Source organism: Ambystoma mexicanum, chromosome 6p, assembly GCF_040938575.1.
Source record: "Ambystoma mexicanum isolate Mex_15411 chromosome 6p, UKY_AmexF1_1, whole genome shotgun sequence".
NCBI lineage: Eukaryota > Metazoa > Chordata > Amphibia > Caudata > Ambystomatidae > Ambystoma > Ambystoma mexicanum.
In genome coordinates, this window is record NC_090935.1 from 721353065 (window position 1) to 721375612 (window position 22548).

General features: G+C 40.6%; 1 long non-coding RNA gene across 1 annotated transcript in view; it reads left to right on the plus strand.

The window, feature by feature from the left end:
* Positions 1-21917, plus strand: part of LOC138511736 (uncharacterized) — a 109408-nt gene extending 87491 nt beyond the window's left edge. Inside the window, exon 2 of the long non-coding RNA XR_011280664.1 lies at positions 21751-21917. This is a non-coding gene — a long non-coding RNA (uncharacterized lncRNA). The remainder of the gene's footprint in view (positions 1-21750) is intronic.
* The last annotated feature ends 631 nt before the right edge of the window (positions 21918-22548 follow it).

Sequence of the window (22548 nt, forward strand, 5' to 3'; positions counted from 1 at the left end):
TGCCATTAGAGATCAAAAGAATAAGTGCCTGTGGTGTGCAATATATCAATGCTCACCATTACAGTGACACAATGAGTGAGGCTGTTTTGAAGATCATACCCTGAGAATGAAATCACTCTGAAGGGATGACAATTTTGAAAGGTTTAGGGACTAGCAATTTCGAGAGGGTAGGCAATACAAGATTAAATAAGATGCCCAGTATTACACACACAGGTTATGGGGTGAAGCTGGGATTTGGCCCAACTCTGCAATTTCTGCATTTGAACACTTTCATTACTTGTTCTTACAATGAACTAAAACAATCTCATTTTATAAAACTGACTTGGAAAGTACACCAATCACATTACCAAACATGACAATTTTTTAAAACAAAATATCATAGAAGGGTGTAACACAGAATGATTCTAGGTTAATTCTTTCCATCATCAAGAGAAGTATATAATTACCAGCATGCCAATCCGTGTGATTTAACAGATTTAATCTGGGTTTGTCTTTTGTATTTTAAAGCTTTACATACTTCCAAAACATTGGCTTGTGAAATTGTCATGTATAAACATGTAGAAAAACCTTTGATTATTTACAAAAATGCAAAGCGTTTCTTTGTGTCAAACGAGCAGACTTTAAAAAATGCTTGCCCGAGTCCTGCAGCATCTGGACCGCTCCCTTCCTTCTCCCACCTCTTCCACTCAAATGGGCTACATAAGAAGAAAGATCCAGTAATGGGCTAAACAATGCCACCAGCATGCGAGGAGGCAAACTTCACAGAAGACAGTACAGTAATGTACAAGATATTATTTGATTTGACCAGGATCACTGTATTGTCTGCTGGCAAAGCCAGGATACAAGCATGAATGCTTTGAATCCAAATTTGGAAACTTATTCATCTCTTAGACTAACAGTTTATGTTCCTAATTGGAGGTGATGGCATAGGATTTACCCCATCTGAACACACCAATTTCTATACCTTCACCATAAGGATGATATGTTCGTTTTTATTGCAACCCCAATCTGGTGCAGGTACATTGCTGATAATAGCACCTGTTGTGCTGCAGGATGAAGTACATATGCAGGCATGTTTATAAACTTCAGGCATGGCAAAGTCTCAGCCAGCCTTAGAGGAATGTGCTATTCTAATCTTGCATAGGAACACATTTCTCTGCAATGAGTGCTTAACACACTGAGCTAACTTCTGAACCATTGTGGCACTCAATTTACCAATATGCATTTCAAATGTGGCTATTGGACATGATCAAGATAATTCCCACAGGAAGGAAAGAATGCTACAAGAGTTGTGCCGCAAGGAACACACTAACTATGTATACCACAGTGAGCACAGAAAGCAATACATTGTGAATTGATTGAGGCAGACTGTACTTTCCAAAACAGACAGGCAATAGGTTTAGAGCCTCAGCACCATGCTATACAATATCATAATGTGTGCTATTTAAGTCTGGTGAACAAAGGAATCTTACTTCTTTAGGGCAGCCTTGTGGGGCCCACTCCAAGGTGGGGGCCCTGGGCAAGTGCCCCTTTTGCCCTCCTATAAAAACGTCTCTGCACAGGGGTGTGTTTGGATGGGATGGACCGGCAGTTGGTGAGACAGCCCATAGGCATTAATGTGGCCAGGGGCGGTCAGTGTGTGGTTAGAAAGTCAGGCTATGAGTCCCTCCTCATATCTTATTTCCCTCCTATCTGAACTACTATGCCATTTCATTTGGTTTATAGGTGGCAATGTAGCGCCAAACCATAACCAAAGCTAAACTCTGGATTAGAGTCTGAAAGAGGCTTTGATGAAAATGACTTGAACATTTAAAGAGCAAAAAAAGGTTTCCTGTTCTGAAATTTTCTAAGTTTGGTGTTCAATACATTTAACCGTACAGTTAAATTGGGTAATGATAATAAATCCTGTAACAGTCCAACATTTATTTTATTGTTCATTCATAATGCGATTTGAATTTGTGTTGTGCTCTGTTGTTTTGCTTCCAAGACAAACGCGTTGCCCCTGAGCTCTCCTTTCGCCTAAGCAAGTGCTGTATAAAGAGCTATATGACATATGTTATCAATATGTGTTATAATTATTTATGATATTTGCATTTAGGAACTTTTATTTATGGTCTCCCTGACGAACTTCGACAGGAGTTTATTAAAGCATTTTTTCATCCACGAATCCAATCGGACAAATATAACAATGATTTTAGAAAAATAATCTACAACTGTCTTTTATTTTTTATTTATGGATTTATTTTTTTATTGCAGTATAGTTTATGGAATTGAACCTTTCACAAGTCGTACAGCAAAATGACCATAGAAGAAGCAGAAATGAAAGAAAGATTACAATCATATCACAATGCACAAATTATAGAAAATTACTCATTTACATCGAAATACATAAAAACAGGGTATATACAATCTAAATTCATCAGAACCAAGGTATTCATTATGCAAGTGTTTCTACAATTGTTCTGATGCTGAAAAACCCAGAGCGATGTGGTTTGTGTGCTAATAGGTTTGCTAAACATTTGTTGCATACTTTCATTAATGCAACAGCCATTATTAAGAACTGCATTGTAAGAATGTTTTTCCTCCTTTCAAGAAAATAGTATTCAGGGCCTTGATTGTAGAAGCATGCGCATGCCTGCCTGTAAGAACTCAGTACAGGCAAATTATAAAGGCAACATTTCTCATGCAGGCGAAAACATTAAATATTCAATCAAGAACCAAGGTCTTTCTTTTTGACAACAGTTTAGATTACCTTATACATGTTGTCTCAGCTCATTTCCCTTAACAAACGGGAAAGGCTATAACAGCGAACGTTATGTTAATCATGCAGCTGCTTGTATTTGTTCTTCCTGATTCCCATAGCACGTGTGCCTCGTTTCATTTCTGCTTTTTTTTTAGCACCTACACCTTTCATCTCACATGGGTGCTAATCACAATAATGGCCACAAAGACAGGCTGTACCTGTATGGTAATGTCCCACCAACCAGGGAGATAGCTCTACTTTGTCTTAGGCCATAACCCTGGTTGTCCGGCCAGCCGAACCTTGAAGCCATTATCACTTAAATACAGGACTACATATATTATTATTGCTTCGGGAAGCAACGGAGCCCATTACGTAGGGGGATGAACATAGTGAGTGAAGCAGATAAAAAGGGAGCAGGGAGCTAACAAAAGAGGAGAATGGGCAATTGGCAGCAAGGGATCTACAAGCAACCAGGCGAGGAAACAGTGGCGATCAGATCATGACTCCCGGGAGGTGTGGCTAGTGGAGGATGTGTTAACCTAGGTGTTAGGGAGGATCCATTGTTTGAACAGGAGGGTCTTGAGCTCCTTCCTGAACTGTAGAAGTAGTGGGGTGAGTCTGATGGGGGGATGGTCCAGAGCCTTGGGGTGTAGGCAGAGGAGGCATCTCTTCTGGTTTTTCCTTCCTGCACAGGCATAGTTCAAGTCTGATATTGAACATAGGAGATTGTTCATATTAAAAAAAAACGACAACTTTGACAACAACATTAGAGCGTGCTATCATTGCATGTCTCTTGAACTTGAGAGCAAAGACTTATTTTCCAGACTCAAAGTCATAAAAGGGCTCAACGAATCAATAGAATGGCATACAATGTAAATGGATCACTCTGCCTACCTGAACATCTATTAGCAAATTGTACCCACCCAGTAGGTATACACTGTACGGACTCTACCTATCAATTAAGGCCCTTATTATCAGTTTAACCCGTATTTCGCTTATTAGCCCCCCCTAGAATTAATCTCTAAAAATAGATCCACCTTGAATTCCTACAAGATACACACAGGAATTATAATTTACACTACCAGAGAGATATGAATCTACTTGGGTTTACTTAATCAACATGGCCCCACCATCGTGGCCGATTGTCTAGATTAAATCACTATTTTTGAGTTTGTGATGAAAGTAATGAACATCAATGACTAGAAGAAAACTTCTAAATGTTAGTATTCCCCTAATCATCTTTTCTTTGCCACGCAGTCAATATCGCGTTTGGCAACCACGATTAGAATAGATAACATTAATAGACAATGAAAAAGGACTCAGGACCCTATATAGCACTCCCCACTCAAGATGGCGACCGTTACCTACACTGAAACGGCGTCTTGAGGTTCGGACAACGTGATCGAGTAGAGTTGAACGCACAGAGACAAATGGAATAAGGTAAAACAACCTTTCCCCCTCTGGAATTCAGAACTCTTAATAGTAATAACACGTGCAACTACGTTACGAGATGTTGATTAACTAAGCTATTGACCCTTAATTATTACAAATTAACAGTCATTACTGTTGTCATTTGACTGTTTCCTCTAGAACCCCTTTACGGCTTCCAAATTCGTTTTCACTAAAGAAGACCGAATTAAGAAAAGCAGCGAATGCTCTTCTGTCACCCGGGCCACTACATGAAAACAATAAGGTGAGCTCAAATGCGATGATGACAGCTACATGCTTATTAGAATCCTATAGAGCGTTATTCACAAATAGTAATCATAGCCCAAATTTTTCTTTAGACATAACCGAGCGTTCCCCTCCGTTCTGACTATTTGGACAACACGGAAGGACTGATTACTACAGAACTCCTGAGCGTATTATCTCTGTCTAACTAATGTCAAAGTCCTAGAGAACTTCTCTCTATAAGAGGTAAGTCACCACCGATTTCACTACATGCATTGAGATAGATCAAGCCAGTCTATGCTGACAGTATAGATTAATTAATGCAAACTAAACTTGCAGGTCCCAGTAGACTCATTGAAAAGCCAACTACGGACCAAGAGGACTATAGCCTGCCTAATACAGGAACATACCTCCCAAAGAACCACTCATCCCGACAAGACTAGGTAATTATCTAACCTAGATAAGTCTGATAAATTATATTTATCGATAAGATTCAAAAAGCACTTAAAGCCTACATCTTTTTTATATTTCCATGTTCTATATCAACAGCTACAGCAAGAACACTCAAGTTCGATATGAAACACTGGCAACAAGAACCATCAACTCAAGACACATGCAATGATAGCACGCTCTGACACCACTCCTGAAGAAAGTTCTGTAAACTGTTTAGAGAACTGAAACATGTTGAGTTCCCCCATCTCGAATAAACACTAGATTGATGATATAGCAACCTTAACGTGGGTTCCATGAACAGCACAAGACAGCAATTGCTCCCTGCGCTGATCACTGAATCAACTACCCATCAACTGGACAGATGCCAGTAGATTGTGTTAAAGTCAATGTGTCACGACAAAGTTGTCTGTTTTTTAAACAACGCATAATTGTTTTATGTAAAGCGAAAGGGATTGGCTCATCGATTTTCTAAGCTATTGTGTGTTTTTCATAGAAATTGATTATTAAAAAATGACTTAATTTCTATTTTTACAGCGTGAATTTAATGAATGTCGACTATAAATTGTTGATAAGAGCTAACTACCTCCTATGTTCAATATCATTGTTTCCCCGATAAAAGGTAGAGCTACTACCAAGGTAGTAAAAATTGGGTTTCCCCCTTTATAGTATAATAGTTCAAGTCTGAACATGTTCTTACTTCTGGTGGATTGCAGGCTTTCAGTGATGCTGAGTTTCTCAGTGAGGTAGCTTGGGGACTTCAGGTAACAGCCTTGTAGATGATGCAACAGGATTTGAAGATGATATGGGTGTGCAGTGGGAGCCAGTGCAGTTCAATGAGGGCTGGGGTGATGTAGTAGAATTTGTGGAGTCCTTTGATGTGTCATTCTGCAGTATGCTGGATGCATCTCAGGGGTGCCATGGTAGTTTCTCGAAGGCCTTCCTGAAGGTGGGAGAGGACCAAGGCTTGGACAGCGGATCTGAAGTTGTTTTCTGGGATGAAGGTCTTGATTATTCGCAGGAGAGAAAGTTGATACCAAGCCGTTTGTATCTTTCCTCCCATGTGCTGTTTGAAGGTGAGTTGTCTGTCAATGTTGAACCAAAGGGACTTGGTAGAGGTGGCAAGCAGGGGTGTGAAGGCCTTGAGGTTCATAGCAGAGAGCCAGGTCTGGATATCAGGGTGTTCAGTGTTGCTGGTCAGCAGCAGGAATTCAGTCTTGGAGGGGTTGAGCTTCATGTAAGTACTGGACATCCAGGACTGGATCAATGTGAGACAGACCTTGAATCTGTGGATGTCTTCGATGGAGGATATCTTGAGTTAGATCTGTGCGTCATCTGCATATTGGTGGATGTGCATATTATGTGGAGTGAGGAGGGCTCTGAATGGTTCCATGTAAAGACTTAAGATCACAGGATGGATCCCTGCGGGACTCCCCATGTAATGCGTAGAGTTGGTGATCTTGAGGAATCAATTTGTACGAACTGTTGAAGATTAGCTTGGTAGGATTTGAACCAGCTGAGGGGATCTAACTGATCTCCAATTTGATGATGTAGATTTTCGGTGATTGTCTGGGGGTATACTGTGTCAAATGCTACTGAGAGGTGAACAAGAAGCAGTAGGCAAGGATGGCCATCATTGAGGATTTTAAGGGCATCATTTATCACATTGATGGTAGCTGTGTCTGTGATGCATCTAGGTCTGAAGCCAGGTTATTGGCTTTGATATGTTTGAGGAGGTGTGTGGTTACTGATTTCTCAAGGATCATCCTAGGAAAGGGAGATGGGTGATGGACTGGTTGTTGTGGTTGCAAGGGTCCGACGTTGGTTTCTTGAGAAGCTGGATGATTTTTCCAGTCTTGAGAGTCGAGGGAAAGTTCCTTGAGTTAGGGAGCTGTTAATGATTGTCAGATAAGGGAGGAATGCTTCATTCGGGGGGTCTTCAGTATGGATGGAGGGATGATGTTGTCCTCATAGAATGTGGCTTTGAGGTCTCCATACTTAGTGTCTTCAAGTTGTCCAGGTAGTTGTGGTGTTGCGAGATGGGATGTGTAGTGTTTTGTCAGGTGTGTGGTTGGTGTCTATGTGTTGGCTGAGCATGCTGATCTTGTTGATGAAGAAAGAGTTGATGGATTTTTCAATGGAGTTCAGTACGGCTGAGTCAGACAGAGGGTTTATGCAGCACTTGATGGCTTTGAAGAAGACTCTGCTTTCATTGTTTCCTTTGGCTAAGGTGTTTTTGTAGTAGGTGACCTTGGCAGTGGTGATCAGTTGTCTGCGTTTAGCGCAGAGTTATACAACATAAGAGCTGCAAGGAAGTACAACATGCAATCATGAGGACCTCTAACCAGGAAGCTCTGCAACCCATCCTCTTAATGATCCTTCCTTATTCCTTATCCATGAACCACTTCATCCAACCTTCATCAATGCAAAACTGCTGCTCATTTGCCATTGCAATGTTCCATGAACATTGTGATGCACTTCAGAACCTTCACTCCACTTTACAGAAAACCAAGGGTTATTCCCTTTCTCACTATGTTCACTGGTGGCTGTTAGGAGCTTGGGAAGTTCCAGGATGGTTTCAGAGTGCTACAGGGGAATTGAATTAAATGCCCCAATGATCCAAACAATGAAAGTTTATTTTCTTCCTGCGATAAGGAAGCAGTGCTAGGGTAGGAATCAATTGGCAAAGGACGATGACGTTGAGTTCCAATCTGAATCGCAGGCCTTCCTTGTGAGAGTAGATGATGTGGGAGAGGTGCAGAATATCTGGGAGAAGAATAGAGCTACATCACCAATACAGAGGAGACTGGGAAAGGGAAGTGCATTGGGAAAATATGGAGGACCAAAGATGGCATCCAGAATACAACTGAATGTGATTCCTCCATTCGGAGTCTGTGTAGATCTAATCTTTCTAGGTTGGGGATCAGGCTTTTTGGGCTCGCAATCCAGATTTTGTAATCACCCAAACTACAAAAATGGAGAGGCCCTGAGAGTGAGTTTGCTAAAAAGTCACTTACTCCTCAACTAATTGACTTTATAGCCCTGGAGGCCTAGGGATCAGGGGAAAAAAGATGGAAAGGGAGGCAGAGATTTATGCAGCTGCAGTGTCTGTGTTCACACATCGGTGCACTTACCGCCAGCAAATAAGTGTGTAATCTGAGACATAACCCCTGCTCATTCTGTTCTAGTTTTCAAGAGGATTTTGTAATTTGTCAGGCTAGAATGATGGAGTATAGTTATCTTTGTGCCTTATCTCTGTGAGAAATAATACACCTTGTTCCTGTTCAGGGTTGAAATCACGTGTCACATATCTATGTTTAGCCACAAAACATACTTTAAGTAAAAGGCAGAGAGGTGAGAGAGGCACTCCTGAAGAGGAGTGTGTGGCAAGGGAAAAGGGGGATGTTGTAATTGGGGTGGGAATAGGACTGGGTGCAAACACAGATGTGGCCTGCAATGAGATGATAGGCGAATTGACTGATCGCAGCTGGTGCATTAACATGTAAGCTTTTCTCAATTGTGGAGTACTGACTCTATTGGGGACGGTCAGGTTGCTCCAGACATAACATTGTCTTTCCTTACGGCGTGTGGGTTTTCTGGAACTGCTACTCTGTCCTGGTTGCATATTTATGTCAATTGTGAATGCGTGAGTGGTACTGTGGGAGGTTTGAAACGAAAGGCAAGTAGCAAGAGGTTAATGATGACTTATCTGATAACACATGACCTGCCTTGATTGCCCTTCTGGTCCCAAATCAACTGCAACACTCTGATAAGACCCATGCAGGGGCACTACAGGCAGGGGTGCTGAGTACACAGGCACCTCCAGGAAAAGCAATCTGTGCTCTATGCAAAATGTCCCTACACTTTCAATGGAGCATCCCTAAAATCTGGCTACCGGCACCCCCTGGGACATTCTTAACTTTGCTCCCCTGACTACAGGCTTTTTCAAATCAACTTCAATCATTCAATTTTCAAGACTTCAGTAATTACTTCTCATTATGGGTAAGGTCCAAGACATCCAGATATGTTTCCAATTGTGATATTTATATCTCTGTTATTTGAATATTTGCTAAAACCTCTCTACACCACAAAGCCAATACTCTCCAGGTCATTAATATGCTCCAAATCTAATGGAAATGTATATATTCCTTAGACAATGTTGCACCCCGATGCTCGCGAGCTTTGGGCGCGTTATAAATATATGAATAAATAAATAAAATAAATAAGACTGATCAAGTAAAGAATGTATTATTTCTGTTAGCTGATGACACCTGTCCAGAACCCATGCACAACACAGGAAGAGGCCCCTACAACAGGTAGGTGCATTTTTTAAGTGGAGGGGTGTAAATATTTCCCCCAAATATGTCTTAGCGACCGAGTGTGCAATGCCAATCAAAGGGGATTTGGGGGGTATGCCTCCCCCCGAGATTTCTGTTTAAATAATGGATTTAAATGATGCATTTTGCAGCACACTTTTAAAATAAATTGGGTAAAAAGGCAAACAGATGGGGTGTGGCCAAGCACGGCACAGAATCGCTGCCTAAATCAGGGCTCCCGCTCCCGTATAAATATTTTAAGTTCAGAGGGACTTAAATATTTGAAATATTACCTTCCTCCTCACATACTCTGAAAGTCCAGGTCATCTGAATCATGGGTAACACTTTTCTCTGCTCCAGCTTGCTGTTTTGAGGGACGAGTCGACAAGGTCTGAAGCAGCGGTGCCCAGCAGCTGGAGACACCACATTTCTTGTCACCAACATCATATTGCGCAATGACACGCGGTGCTGCATTTTGACTGGAAACAGAATTTGTTCACAACACATGCTGTTATAGGAATAATAGCCTTTTCTTCATCAATTGAGCATATGAGGTACCTCTAATTTATAAACAAGGATTTTCCCAGCTTCTTATTTGGAAATACCTCCTCACAGTTGGCACCAGAACCTTTCAAACATCAAATAAGTGATATCTGCTTGCTTGATATGATATGATATGATAGGCTATTTATAACGCGCTTAATACCCAGAGGTTTCTAAGCGCGGACCCGGGAATCGAACCTGTGTTGCTTCGTGTCACCTTGCTCCCAAGGCGAGCATGTTGCTGGTGAGCTATCCTCCCTGACTATATTCAGGAACTGTTATGACAATTCGTTTAACTTGATAAATGAATATCCAATGGAACTCCCTTAGTGTTTTCATATAAAGGAGGCGGTCTTCTGGGGTGAACGCTGCGCAGTGTGCCTTTTGTGTGCCATATTCATCCTCTATTGGAGTGTAGTTAATGGTGCTGGAGACAAATAATCTGTAACATTTCTGGTGCAGTTTTAAGAACTCCTTACTGCCCTGAACTACATTTCAAGATGTCCTCACAAAAAGGTCAAATAAAAGGCTCTGCTAATGAAGAAACAGCAGCGGCCACCTTTAAAAGGACCAAAAGTGACTCCCCTCCTCCTGCGCAACCAATTCTGGAATCAAATATGGAAACCATCTTGCTTGAAATCAGAGCACTCAAGCCCTTTATGGAAACCACAAACACTAAACTCCAACAATTAGATGAAAGATGGGTGAGCTTGGAGAGCATAATTGAGGAAGTAGCTGAAGATGTTACTGTCACAGTTACCCATATGGAACAATCCATCCTTACCATTCAGAAACAAAATGAAGACTTGGAGAACAAAAATCATAGGAATAATCTGTGTGTCTTTGGATTTCCAGATGGAGTGGCAGGCGAGGACGTAACTCTCTTTCTTAAAAAAAACCCTTCCAAACATTTTGAAATTACAGTCACCCATTGCCCTTAATATTCAAAGGGTACACAGGATTGGATCTAAAAGGACAGAATCACATAAGAAAAAACGCTCCAAGAACAATAATTTTCTTGCTCCTTGAATACACTGAACTCCAATTGATTCTTCACCATGCTAAAAGGATGGATCATTTAATCTGGAATGGCCACTGCATCTTCATTTCACAAGATGTGTCCAAAATCACAGCACAGCGGAGGAAAGAACTACTCTCTTATTGCCCTATGCTCAAGCAGCTAAATGCTAGACATGGTCTGATCCACCCATGCACTTTCAAGGTCACCATTAATGGTAAGACGTCTTGATTCGAGGACCCACCAATTTAAAGAACTACATAAGACTGCAAAAGATGGAAGCGATGCATACAGGAAACACCAGTCACACATAACCCTCCTTCCTTCTTCACCGGTCTCTGCCTCATTATTTTCTTCGATAAGAATTCTGGGGAACAAGTATCCCTCTGGAACTGTCATTTTAAGGATCTTCTGCAGTGGAGTTTTCTCTGGTTTCTGTTAGCTGTTCTGCCCTTTGTGGGATGTGCCTACACCCCCTATGACCTTTGGCATTGCAACTCAGATTTTTTATACTTTTATTTTTGTTCTTTCTCACTCTTTCATATTGATTGGGTGGAAATATATTAATCATCACCAAGTTACAAGTTCCTACATTATGACACCGTACTGTCAGACATTGCAATGTTGGTCTTTATATTTCTTATTTTTATTTGTTTTTTATACCCATTTGTACCACTTTATAACATTTTTTTGAACCCTACTTTTGCTCTTAACTTTGTAAATCTTTGGATATGCGGAAGGCAATTTTACTATGAACCTGTTTCTTATGTTTACCTTATATTAATATTACAAAAATACAATGATTATTATTACTCTTCCCTACACTATGTCATTGAGATTTATGACATGGAATGTTAAAGGTCTGAACAACCCAATTAAAAGACAGAGGGTATTAGCATATATCAATAGATTTAAACCAACTATTGCTTGCTTGCAAGAAACCCATCTATCATTACAAGAATCTTTGAAATTAGAGTAAAGTTTTTGGGTAGGTGAGGTTATAGCAAGTCAGGCAGATGGTAAACATAATGGAGTGGCTATTGTAATCAAAAAAGGTGCTAATTACCAGGTCCTACATAAGGACACAGATTCTAATGGTAGATGGGTTTTAGCTAAACTATCAATTAACTCCCACATGTTTTCAATTCTCAATGTGTAAGGGCCCACAAATCCTGACCCCGAGTTTTGGAGGGAAATGAAACAAATGATTTTACAGTCAGACCTTCCCAATTTGATATGTGATGATTTCAATAATTTGATTAGCCCCTTCTTAGATAGAAGATCGCCATGTCAATTCAGATGTAGCAAGACACATGCTGAATTTACAAAATGTTTAGCTAAAATTGGAGTTTTCGACACATGGAGGCTTTCACATCCCACTGATCTGGACTTCACCTTTCACTCCCTCCCACATAACTCATTATCATGCATTGGTTACATTAGTGTCACCAAATCTTTAGCATGTGCAATAATTGACTCTACGATTGAATGCTCACTAATATCAGGACCATTCTCCTGTTATCACTAATATTGAATTGGGATGCAATAAAGATTGCATAAGCAGATGGAGATTTAATAAATCACTACTTCAGGACGTCAACTTTCAAAAATCCTTTCTTGAATTTCACAACTTTTTGTTTCATATTAATAAAGATGACGACACAGCTCTGGCTAACAATCGGAATGGTTATAAGGTGGCCGTATGGGGACATATTATCTCATTTATAGCCAAAAGAAAGAAGGGCAGGAAAGATTTAGATACCCTGTATAATGAATTACGAGCTCTTGAGAAAAGATACAATACTACTGCTAGTGATGCTTTACTTAAACACATCCTAAACCTCTATTTCTTTATTACAAAAAAAATACACACATCAGGCATGCTGTGTAGTCAGGAAATGTAAGTCCAAGGTATATCAATCATCCAATAAAGCTGGTAAAGCATTGGCTTTGTATCTTAAGATCATAAAAGAGAGATCTAGGATATCTGCTGTTAAAAATGATTCCAGTAAAATAGTAACCACTGATGCTGATATCCTGGGTGTTTTCACTAAATTCTATGAAAATCTATACACTTCTGATCATACTAATTTTAATATTAATTTTAATGAATGTTTTGATCGCTTGAAACCCAACCACCCTATTAATATGGATTCAAGTTGCCTAGACAGCCATATTTATATCAATGAAATTACAAAGGCCATACAAGATCTTTAAAAAGGCAAAGTCTCTGAACCTCATTGGTTTTCTATGGATTCTTTTGCACATTTCTCTTCTACCCACACACCTAAGCTAGAATCACTTCATATATTTTTCTCTAGGGCAGATAAATCAATGGGCTCTCTTAAAGAAGCTTTTCTAATCCTATTTCCCAAACACAATAAAGATAGTGAATTACCCCAATTTCGTTGATTAACTCTAATTGTAAGATCTTTGCAAAGATTTTAGCCAATGGTATAGAATCCTTTACGTATAAATTAATTAATCCCAACCAAGTAGGATTTGTCAAAGGCAGAATTATTTTAGCAAATTTCAGACCATTCATGAATCTTTTGTATTAAAATGTAAAAGGGAAATCACCTAAAAAAAGCTGTATGTCAATTGCACTAGACACTGAAAAAGCTTTTGACCACGTTGAATGGGACTTTCTATTTCAAGCATTAAAACGGCATGGCATTGGGGATGGTTATATTCATTTAGTTAAACTTTTATAGTCAGACTCAAACACCTCAATCTTTATTAATAACCAATACTCTGCTGGATTTTCCCTCCATAGGGGTACTAGACAAGGATGTCCCCTTTCAACTATTCTATCCGTACTTGACCTGGAACCGCTATCAGAATTGATACGAACCAATAAAGATATTGTTGTTATTACATGTGGAAAATTAGAATTTAAATTAGCTGCTTATGCGGGTGACATATTAATCGTTCTTGATAATCTGACCACATCACTTCCTCACTTACTAGATTCAATTAATCTTTTCTTTCATTTCTCTGGGTACAGGTTGAACAAGGATAAGTCAGAAATGATTCTGCTTAATGCTTATTGTGTTAAAGAGGATTTGATCAATTTCGGTCTTAGCTGGAATCCTATCTCTTACCTGGGTATTTCAATTGCCTTTTCACTCCATCAAATGATTAAAATTAACCTTTAAAGACTATAATCCAAGCTAAATGAGTTTATAACCACATGGTCCGCCTTATACCTGTCTTGGTATGGAAGATTAGAGTCCATTAACATGATGTTCACACCTGTGATTTTCTACTACTTACAAATGCTTCATATTCCTTTGCCAACCTCCTTTTTCAAATCTGTTGATAAAATACTTATTAATTTCTTATGGGGGTCTAAGAAAAATAAAAAAAATTGCTGCTAGTAAGTTAAGGTATCCATTTGTCATTGGTGGTGTCAACTTCCAGAATTTTAAAAACTATCATTGAGCCATCGTTCTCAAACAAGCCAGAAATGTGTTCCCCGTCAATGAAGTCATAAACCCACCTACTTGGCTAATTGTTGAAAAATGCCCTGTTTCACCATTTGATATCAAAGATACAATACATCTTTTCAATGTATCCAAATTGGGCTTCTCTAAAACGATCTGTCTCACTAGCTCTTACTTGAAGGACTTTCTGTTTTGTCAGATCAACAAGCCGGCTAAGGCCCTTTCTCCCTTTATTTGGTGCAGTAAGTCTATAACCATAAATGATAGACTTTTTTTCCGCAAAGTCTGGATTAGCAAAGGAATTAAATTCATAGATCAAGTGATTGTGGGTGGCAATATTCTCTCTACAGAAGAATTTAGGAAAACATTCCTATTGCCAACATTTCCTTTGAGTCAGTATTTTAATTTAATGAATGCATGCTTAGATGGTAGCAGTAGAAATATTTCCCAGCAATTACTTGTAGATCCTCCTAGAATGCGTCTCATAGAATTCCCTGATGAAATCAAAGCATCCAACCTCTACAAGGTTATAAGGTCAGAAAGAACTCCCAAAAATGTATGGTCATCTGAATTGCAATGGAAAGAGGACTGTGGAACTGACTTTGGGGAGGAACTGTGGTCCATGATTTGGTCCAAGACAAAAATGATATCCACATTGGCAAACCTAACCCAGTCCCTTTACTTCTTCTTGCATAGAGCATGTATGACACCCAAGACATTATTTCTATCTAAATTTGGCAGATAATGATTTATGCTGGTCATGTCAATCCACCTCTGGGTTGTGCAGAGATGCATTTCCCAGCTGTTGTGGAATAGGAACTACATTCCATATACACAGGTACCCTTCACTTTTAAGATTAAGGTTTCGAGATGGTTGTGTACATTTGTACGTTGAGACTTTGGAATCGGAAGCGGCTGAGTTCTGAGTGTGCGAGGTCAGAGACTCAGTGCAGCCTGATTCCGAGCATGTCACGTGAGGCGTGAGAGGCGTGAGAGAGAGAGAGAGCGGTCCCTTTCTCTAATCCGGACGAGGACCCCAACGCGGCACGGCTCGGCTCTAGCAGCTCTCCGGCTCACCGGCTCTTCGGTAGCTCTTCGGTAGCTGTAATAATCCAGAGGAGCCCTGAGGAGCGGCGGGCCGAGTGGACTGCAAATTGCAGTTCGAATTGTAGTTGGATATTTGAGTATTGGGGGTACCGCGGCCTCAGGAGCTTGGCGCACACTGTGTCCTGGTGTAGTGCTTGTAGGGCTCGGAGGGCGTTCCGTGCAAAGGTAATATTGTTGCCATGTTGATTGCTATTCTAAGTGCACTATAAATTGACAACACGGACACGGACAACGCTGCCACGACCACGACCATAACCTACAGCCGCTGTTGCGGAGCAGACAGTTCTTACACGCAGTTTTTACACATAAAAACTGTTGTGATCCTGGAAAAGAATGTCTAGGCTAGTCCTATCGCCCTCTATCGAAATCTTTAAAAAAAACCTCAACATATGAAAATCTACTTCAAACCTGCAGGGATGACATTGAAATGCAATTTGTAACATCTTTTCGATCTTTGCCAAATTCCCATAATATGAATGATACAACACTAACCATTTTAAACAATGGAATGTACAGTTTTGGAAGATGAGAGACCAGTGACTTCTCCTCCTCCAACCCCAACATCCCTGTCACTGCCAGATTCTTTACCATCAGTTGAGGCATCCTTGCCCTCCCCCAAAAAAACTACTCATGCCATGGGTTATGAAGGAATAATACCAACACTAAAACCACCATCAGAGAAGCGGCGGAGGGATAACCTACTTTCTGCCTCTCCTTCTAGGGACTTATTTACTTTTGCGGCAGATTCCTCCTTACTTTCACAGAAATTTTCACGGGACAAATTTACTGCTGGAGGCTGGAACCCCCAGCAGAACTACCAGTCAAGGCTTGCTCCACAAAAAAACAGAGCCACTATGTAATACAGGTGCCGCCTCAAAAACTGACTCTTTAGTCCAGAATCCATTACAGATGGAAATGGAAAAGGCTTCCGAGGCCCACTCTAATGTTAAGGGAAATCTTATGTATAAAAGATCTGTGCCACAGAAAAATTGAGGTCCTGTTGGTAGGCCTTCACAAGCTGAAGCCCGACAGCAGGCACCCTTTTCAAGTAAGAGACAATGTTGCACTCCTTGTATGTAAGATGAAGACCTCTTGCTGGATTTAGCAGCGTCATAGGTCAAACAGCAGACTCAAGGAACGGCGCAAATTGACGCAAAGTTGATTTCTGCATTTGCTATCAAGATGTCTCCTTTTATGAAATTAATCGAGACTCAAAATGACCAACTCCGAGATCAGACGACAGTAATTGCAATGATGCATTCGAAGTTAATTTTTGTAGAAGGTTTCATTACAGCTTTACAGTCTAGTTTGGATAAAAACACAGACCAAATAACGCAAATCCTTAAGAGCATACTGGACCCTATTATCCTTCAAAATGAAAAATGACGAGTGGACAGGTTAAGTTGTTCTTCAATTTCAAAAAGTGGCCAAACAGATCTCCCACGAGGACCTGGTTATACACACTTTAAGAAAACCTATCACCATTACCGGTACTCACAAGTGAAGTTCCTCTAGTTGCCACAAGAAAAGATGCTTCGACGGCTACAGACAAGCCCCAGGCAACTTTAATAAATTTGGAGAACATAGTCCCCGCTACTAAGACGGCAAATGCTGGCATTCAACCGTCATTCGGTAGCAATAAGTCAGATAAAATAGCAGAATTGGTGACTGGAGTCCAGAACGCACAAATCAAAATTTACGATATGTTTAAAGTACAAAATAAATGATTGAGGAAGGTGCTTAGTCCAGCCATGGTCCTCACCAAAAAGGGAATAAATACTTATCAGAAGAAGTTACCATCTACATCAGAAATCCAAAATGGACAATCAAAGGCCTTGGGAAACAACGTAGCCTCAGATCGGGCTAAAAAGAGTGCACGGGGAAAGTGCAAGCAAAACAAATTCTGCTTGCCAAGAAACATTCATATTCCAGGACAAGCTTTAGGTTCCATGATGAAAAGGTTCAAGACCAAAGGCCTTCCAACCCAAAGTGGGACTGACATAGATACCGTCAGCGAAGATGACTCTGAATATGTTACATCTGATAGTGATTCTGATAAGGATTTGATGAATTTATCTACTTATTCGGAAACCTCAGGTGAAACAGGACAGGAGTCAAATAAACACCAATAGGAGGTCACTAGTGGCCCCCATCAAAGGATCCAAGGTACCCAAAGCCACACATCTAAGGCTTCAAATAATAACCAAAAGGAAACCATGGGGGACGACTTGAAAGGAAGGGGGGAATTAGGACCCTTAGCCCTGAAAGAGAAAGAGGTTATGACTACTCCAAAATGGAGGTCTAAGCTAAGCAATAACGTAGAAATTTCTGATTATTCTTCTGATTCGGGTGAAGAAAGCCCTAAAATCGAACAAGAAACACATTTCATTACAATGGAGGAGAAAAGAACCAGGGTAGCACAGAGGAACTCAATGGAGGAGGGGGAGAAATACACAAGTAGGTTCTTCCAGGGGGACCCACTTGGGGACCAAAGACGTTCGGTGTCATGGGTGGAGAACAGCAAGACGGATGGATCAGCCAAGATGGCTAAGTTAGCCACAATAAAAGACACTGGATCCTCGATGCATACCAAGGTGTTTAAACTATCCCTGGCAAGAACTTTAGGATTCGCGGATGACCTTTTTATGAACAGAAACAATGTAATGAGGCTTCTGCGATGTGTATCGGCCTTGGACCAAGTCAAATCAAAGGACATCGATTTAATTGAATTTCCAAGTGAGTCCAGTTTTGATAGGTGATTCTCCATATAACATCAAACACATCAAAAACCTACTGCTTAAAGAAGGGCCAAAATTGAACGCTCACGGCTTTGTATTGAAGGATTTGGACAATTTGAGTACAATTAGTAGCGAATTTGCCCAACAGCCTGAGGGAGAAGGTGAAAAGGCCATTCACCCTGCAAATTATATGGCCCTGAGTGCATAGGAACAAGCGACAAAGAAGGAAAGGACAAACTCAAAATTGGTATTCATAAGGGCAGCAGGCAGGTCACTCTGAAGAAAATGACGGGGCAAAAGGTCGATAGTGAGGAAGACTAGAGCTGGTTGCCGGGAGCACTGGCAGGTTCACTATAATGCCAGAATGGGAACGACATTAATTCCCCTACTACCAAGAAAATAGTTAGTTGAAATACTAGGGGTTTTGCGCACCTATTTGGCAGAAGTGAACTAAATTTAACGAAATACGATCTTATCTGTTTCCAGGAAACCTGGTTAAGGGAGACACTAATTCTGGAAGGCTATGAAGTCCATATAAACCCGGCAATAAAAGGTGAAAAAGGACGCCAAATGGCCAGTCTTTTAATGGCCACAAAAAAATTGAGTGGTCTAACTGTAATTAATTCTACAAACGTAAATTCTGAAATTCAAGTCACTGTGGCTCAAATCATTTCTCCTCATTGGATACCAAATAAACAGACGCTCCTAATTTGTAATGTATACTGGAGAAGTAGCCTAGGGGCCAAGCATAGTAATAAAAACATATTGCTAAGGGAAATTGACGAGATAAGGTCAATTTGGGCAAATTCGGTGCTACTTCTCTGTGGAGATTTGAATATGGAGTGTTTTGATAAAAAAGGTGTCAAAATAGAAACGTTAAATATAGATGCAACTATAAATATAAGAAGAGGCCTGGACTTGGAGGCATAGTTAATTGAAAGAAACATCTATATGGTTAACGGTAATCTGCAGGGAGACAAACCAGCGGCAGCGACTTGGAAGAGGGGGACACAAACAAGTACCATCGACTATTTCTTTGCCACAGAAGATCTATTAGCAAAATTGATTTCATTGCAAGTGATACCCACAGACTCAAGTGATCACAATCTGCTTGAGCTTGTATGTACTGATTGGGCAGTTGGAAATCCTCTGAAGGAGTACCATCAAGAAGACCAGAATTTTGAGGTCTCATCGGGAGGAAATCGTTTAAGGATAAATAAAAGAAATCTGCCATTTTTAACAACGTCCCTGTTGGCCTTAAATGCAGATCCATATTGTGCCACGTGGGGTATACTTCAATATCCAGTCCTCTTACAGGCATTTAGAGAACAGCCAGTAGCTTTTAAGAGGCTGGCATACCTACCCAAGTATAACTACAATAAGCAGATTGCTCAAGGAAAGCGAAAGATAAATAGACTGGGGCGACAAGTGAAAAAACATAAAACTATCCAAAATTTAATTTTGTTAAAAAAGCTAAAATTAATTTCAAGAACTGGCTGTACCATTACAAACAACTAATTATTCAGCAAGAAGGCGAAAAAATGCTGCAGCTCGGCATTAACAAAAACACAGCAGTTGTGTGGAAGCTAATCAATGAATTAAATACCCTGACGGGGTCAAGAACTACAAATTCAGTTTCTGCGCGTGCAAGGGAGGCTCACTTTAAATTTTTATATGCAGCAAAAGGAGGGGAGCAAATTGAGTCACTATCACATAGAGAAGCTTCATGGGACTTTAAATTTGATCATCAAGAAATAGTTGACTTGATACAAAATTCAAGTTCATCAAGGGCGGCAGGCCCGGATGGCCTGACCAACGAGATCCTAAAGAAAGATCCGGACAGATGGGCTGCGTTCATGTTGAAATGGTTTACAACTGTGGTAAGGGAGAAGAAAATACCACAATTCTGGTCCCGTTCCATAATCGTCCCCATCTTTAAGAAGGGTGATAGGTCAAACCCCAGTAATTATAGGCCTATCACCCTTTTAGACGTGGTGGGCAAGATGTTCGCAGCAATCATTTTGAGACACCTTAACGAATGGAGTGCCAAATATAACCATCAGGACCAGTGGCAGTCTGGCTTCCGTAAGGGAATAGGGACTAATTTAAATATTTTCATCCCAAATATACTTAAGGGCCTGGTCCACCAAAGGAAGATAAGGGCAATTTACATTGCCTCGATTGACCTGGAACAGGCTTTCGACTCAGTTGACCGCAGAATTCTGTGGGACAAATTGAAGAAATGGGGTTGTCCTCAAGCCCTGAGAGAACCTATGGAAGCATTACACAGGGACACCACTTTAAAAATCAGATTGGACAGAAACGGTTTACTGTCTGACAACATTCCCTCAGATTCCCTTGACTTCTCTATACTCCCATATGGAATGGAAATCTTTATCTTTAATGAGGAAATGCCTCCAACCACCAGCAGTGAGTGGCTTCTCGATCATCAAGGAGGCTATGGAAGGGCAGCAGCTAGCAATCTTAAGGTCTTGGTACGAGGCATGCTCTTCTATACTGACGAACATCGCTCTAGCGGAAACGATACTCACCGAAAATCCAACGAGGGTGAAGTATAAATTGTTGGATTTGGATTGGATCCAGACTGAGCAGAAAGTGAAATTGTACAAAACATTTGTTGACAATCCTGAGGAACATTATAAAAGAGGCCATGTGATGTCCTATCTTGTTAAATTTCCGTCAAAATTGGAGCGGCAAAACTTTTTGAGACTCCGTCTGAACCTTTATCCAACACGAGAGGTTACATCAAGGAGAACAAAGGCCCATGAAGTAAAAATCTTAAATTGTCTACTTTGTAATAGAAGTAAGGAGACGTTGCAGCATTTAGTACTAGTATGTGAGCCCCTCAATCCTATAAGAAATAATCTCCTGGGGAGATTTATAGAGGAATCACCAACGAAATCACAGGAGGATTGGTGGGCTTCCATAAGATGGGGTGGTCGGCTTTCATTGTCCTTAGCTGCATTACAGCTGGTTAGAAGAATCTTCACTGCTATGGAGGATATGAAATGCCTAGCTGTGGGATTAAACTAGCGTTAGACTTGTTTTTCTCTTTTTTCTCCTTCTTCTCTTGTTTTTTGTTTTTTCTTCTTCTTTTCTTTTTGGGATTTTTTAAATTTTGACTGTAGAATGGGCCTTTGAGGAGGATGATGATTTTTTATGTTTTATGTTTTTATGTTGTATATGATTGCATCTAAGGTTTAATTAATACCAAGTGATGTGTAATAAAAAAAAAAAGATAGAATGGTCATTGAATGCATTTTGGTAATTTTTTTTCATGATCTGACTTACCCTTATAGGAATACAGTGTACCAATGTGCATTTGAAATAACACGGTATGAACACCTCACTGCTACACCACCATCTGGGTGTGTAAACTGCTGTGAAATAATAAACAATGATATGTCATGGGTGTTCAACATAGTCATGGGAGTCACAAACACTTCTAGCATGTATTGGATACGATATGCATGTATTTTCTATCTTGTCAGTACATATTGTGCATGGACAGTTAATTTGTGAATCCAGTAAGGGAGACAAAGTTTTGGAACAAAATGCACATATTTCAATCAAGAAATGCACCTGAGGGTGAACAGAGTCGGAAAATAGGTGTCATACTGTGTATTACAGTGTTGTTGAAGCAAAGAGTCACATGATATGGAAACTGGTCCTATTTTGTTTCATTTTGTACCTACAGAATTCCACTCCTGAAGAAGGGGCTGACTACCCCGACACGTAGAGCATGAAGGGCTTTGTGTGAAAGAAAATAACTTTATTGGAAGAAGATTACAAGATTTTTGGAAAATCTAAACATGTTACATGGATTTGAATTACAATTGTATTAAATGTTGTATACACCTTGAATGTATTTGTCTGTTATTCAGAATTTGGGTGTGCAGGGGACGGGAGTGTCTAAAGTTTGGACACTATCTTGTTGCATAATGTGATTGTTCCTGACAGGTATTTTGCCACCCAGCACACTCATGCTCAGGCTGTGACATGCCTGGCCAATGTTTGTGGATCTTGCAACAACTTTTGTATGTTTGCGTCTATCGTGGGCACACATTCTGTCACTGTGCTTTGATGTCTTGGCAAAGTGCCATGGGCAGCATGCACATGTTTTTGCATTCACTTGTCACATGTGCATGATGGGGGATGATTACGGCCAGTCTGGAGCGTGAGTGAGCCGATGTTCCCTCATGGATGGACCTCCGGTGATTCCAGTTGGTTGGATTTGCGGACTACATGTTGGTGTTGCAATTCATGGTGCTGTCAGACCACGGGAGTTTAGGTGAGCAGCAGACATGCATTGCACTGGTAATGTGTCAGACTGTCAGGGTACTGCCTGTGGGTGGTGTCACAGGTGAAGGGGGTTGGGAGGTGCTGTCCAGTCTGGAGGGGGCTGCCTGCGGGGGGAGTCCCATCTGGAGGGGGTTTGCCTGTGGGGGATGTCACAGGTGAGGGGGTAGGGGGCAGTGTCCAGTCTGGATGGGGC